Raw genomic sequence first — 4,062 nt, 5'->3', positions numbered from 1 at the left:
ATTTTCAGCCAGCGCCGGGAGAGTTTTGTTTTTTAAAACTCAATACTTTAAACAATTCTGCAGTCTTTTTCATATAGTCTATCTAGGTTCTTGAAATTTTTTTGGTTCAGCAGATTGAATAAGTATGGTGAAAGAATACACATCTGATGTATATTTATCTTGATTTCAAACCATACAGTGTTCCCTGCTTCTGTTTGAATGACTAGACTACCTGCCTCTTGGTGTCTTCCACATGAGCACAAGGAAGTAAGTGCTTTGGGATCTCCATTCTTTTCAGTGTTGGCTGTAATTTGTTGTAACTCACACAATTGAATGCCTTTGTATAGTAGACAAAGCACAGGTAAATATCTTTCTGGTATTCTCTGCATTTAGCTAAAATCTATCTGACATAAGCAATGATATCCCTCATTCCACAACTTCTTCTCATTGTTGTGTGAATTTCTGTAAATTTCCTGTCTGTTTATTGCTGTGACCATTTCATTGTTAACTTCAGCAAGATTTTACTTGTGTGTGATAGGAATGATACTGTTCATTAATTTCCACATTCTGTTGAACACCTTTCTTTGGAATAGGTACATGTGGATCTCTTCCATTCAGTTGGTCATACTTCCAAATTTCTTGATATAGATGAGTGAGTATTTGCAAAATGAGTTCTTGGCAGTGTTGCATTTGTTTGTTTACATCTCAAATGAAGAGTTCTCACGACTGGGGAGTCCATTCCAACTCATACTAACCTTCCACTGAGTTTGGAGCTGTACCTCTTTATAGAAGGGAGTTGCCCTTCTTTTTCCCCTGAAGCAGCTGGTGGATTTAAACCAATGTTCTTTTCATTGACAGTGAAGTACAACACTGTGCCACCACAGCCCCTTTAAGAAAGATGGGAACCATTATCTATGCTGTAAAACAAAGAATAAGTACAATAAAAATACGTAGAGAGTAAGTATGAGCTGATTCATAACCAGAAGAGTTTCTTGGGAGGTAGAACCGAATATTAAACAATTGAAGTTTTAGATTTATACGACCAGGAATGAGCCTGGTGTATTCTAGAACCGAAAAGTGATGTAAGTAAATGAATTCATGTGACAAGTGTTTAAACATAATGGGAGATGACATGTGACTGTGATAAAAGCAAGCTGAGAGGAATATCTAAAGAATAATACAAAACAGGAATGTTAAAGATGGTACATAGGGAGTCTTTTAAGGAGTACAGAGCCAGATGCTACAAGAAGTCAATGGAAGAAGACTTAAAGTAGAAGAAAAAGGACAGTCTGAATCAGTTGACTATTGTTTTCTTTAAAACAGTAAACTTTTTTTTTACAAACACCTTTTTACTATGCTGATAAGGAGGAGAATAGGAAGGAAAAAAATGGAAGTGGAAGATAGTATTTAATGATCATTTAGATAACAGTTTGATAGCATTTCATAAAACCAGAGTAAGAATTTTTTCATTTGAAGATGATAAAAGAATAAATTCTCTAAAATAAAACGCAAAAACCAATTAACTTTGTGTTAATTCCAACTCATGGTGATCCTATAGGATTGCGTAAACTACCCCATAAGGATCTTTGACAGGAGGCAACTGCCTCATATTTCTCCTGTGGAGCCAGAATGGTTTGAAGGTTCAAGCTGTGCTTAGCAGTCCAACTCTTAACCCAGGTGGCCTGTCAGGGATTTAAGATGCCAGTAACAGGGGAGAAAGAATAACCACCTTTGTTAAGCTCTGTATGCATGAGTCCTAGATTCAGTTCTTTATAATCATGAGGAAACCAACTTTTTTTTTTCCGGAAAAAATGAAGGGAAAGCAAAATATATGGGTATTACTAGTTCAATAGAAAGGAAAATAAGATTCTATTAAAAATATACTTAAGCTTATATGAGGCAAAGTTTAGTGCTTTTGAATATGATTTGAGAGTTTGAAGAAAGAGAGGAAAGTTAGGAATAAGCATTGTGGGGAAAGTAGTGAAAGGTGAGTAAGGATTTCTAGGCCTTATCACTTGGATAATGTTGCATTTTAGTCCATATTTGCAGAAAATGAAGAGTAAAGTGTAGGGATTATCTCAGTCAGTGAGGTTATAGGAAATTCCAGGGCTTAGAGCAGTAAGAAGATCCCACTGAGTTGGGAGGACTAGGTGAAATTGTACAGTAGTTTCACTCAGCAGCACTTTTCTGAATTTGCTTAATAGACAGCTCTTCATTGAAGCAATAGATGGTAAACATTTGTCTCTGTCTGACTTTGTTTGAACAAGCTGGCAAAGAATCTTTACTCCAAAGAAAGTTGTTCGTGTTTATTTAATGAAAAGTGGTACCGAATTAGTTACTGCTTACTTTGCTTAATCTAGGTTTGGGGATTATGTTTTAAATGAGCTTAGATAAGTTATAAATTCAGGATAAAAAAGGTTTTAAAAGTTTAATTATTATGTTTGGTGTTCTGCTACAATATTTGTGTTTCTAAGTTGCCACTGGCATAGTTTTACTGTCACTCTTTATTCTTATTTATTTACAATAGTAGTTATCCTAGAATGCAAAATTTCAAACTAGTTGGAATTACTTTATGCAAATTATTCTCACAACCAAAGAACTTGGCATTCTCTTCAGAAAGTTAATTTTTTTATATACTTGCAGTTATTAAATCATAAAAGATTTTTAAATGAATCCAAAATGCAAATAAATATTTTATCTGGTATACTAACTATCAAGTGTGATGTAAGGAGTACAATTTAGTAAATATATTTAGTATTTTATCTAAACAAGAGTTAATCTTTTTTTAATGCTTACAATAAGGTATTACAAAACTTGGCTGTCTAAAAGCACATAGTTAATTGGATAATGCCATTGAGTTGATTTTTAGGTAACATAAAAATTCAGTGGAGACCATGAAAAATAGTTTAGCTGGTCAAGTCAGCTGAAGGATTGTCATTTTCTTGGTTAACGAAGTTTGCAGTATAATGGCTGATGGTTTTTTCTTTATTTTCTATATTATGAAATATTCTCAGAAAAATCCAGAGGAAATAGTGTTACTCTGAGAAGCTCTGATGGGGTAGTGTATAGCAAGCTGCTCTGCCAACCACAAGGCAGGTGTTCCAATCCACCATGATGCCTTAAGAGAAAGATGTGTAGTTTCCTCACCATAAAACTGACAAGTTTTGGAAACACAGTGGAGGGTCACTATGAGTCAGAATAGACTTAATGGTGAGCTCTGGTGGCCTAGTGGCAAGAAGCTGCACTGCAATCCCAGAATAGACTTCAGGGGCAGTGAGATCTAGAAACTATCCCCAGTTTATGTATATAGCATTTCTTTTGAAAATATATAGTTTCCTAGTCATCTGAACAGCAACAAATTTGTAAGGAGTTGGGCTCAAAGGCTGTGGTTCTCTGGCGATTCAAATCCACCTTCAGCTCCACAAGGAAAAAATGGGCAATCTTCTCCCTTGTGGGAGTAAATGGACGATTTCCTCCCCTGTGATTTAAAGCCTCTGAAACCCAGTAGAAGGTCAGCTGTGAGTTGATTCTGACTTGAAGGTAATGAGTCTTTCTTTCTCTTGTTAAAAAGAGATTAAACTTATGGGGGGAACCACCCCAAAAGTTCTGATTCCATCACAAAAGATATAAAACTATGAAGTGCAATCTTGCCATTGAGTCAACTATGATTCATAGCAACCCTATGAAACCTGTGAACCCTGCCCTATCCTCATCCAGTCTCATTGCTTCCAACATACCTATTCCCTTTACCCAGTTACTCTGTCAATCCATCTCATCCAGGGTCTCCCTCCCTTGTGCTGTCCCTCCACCCTTCCAACCATGATGTCTTTTTCCAAGAACTGGTCCCTCTTGGCCATGTGCCCAAAGTATGTGAGACAAAGCTTCAAAATCCTTGTGTCTAAGGAGAAACTTGGTTTCACCCTTTCCAGGACAGATCTGTTTGTTCTCTTGGTAGAACATAGTATGTGCAGTGCTCTTCTCCAGCACCACAACTCAAAAATACCTGTTATTCTTAGTCATTATCCAGCTTTCTAATGTGTAGCAAGTAATTGTTGAGATGATAGCCTGGATCAGGTGCAGTTT

This window comes from Elephantulus edwardii, unplaced genomic scaffold (assembly GCF_000299155.1).
Source record: "Elephantulus edwardii isolate Elephantulus edwardi_28Jun2011 unplaced genomic scaffold, EleEdw1.0 scaffold00042, whole genome shotgun sequence".
In the NCBI taxonomy this organism is placed as follows: domain Eukaryota; kingdom Metazoa; phylum Chordata; class Mammalia; order Macroscelidea; family Macroscelididae; genus Elephantulus; species Elephantulus edwardii.
This window is presented reverse-complemented; position numbering follows the sequence as displayed.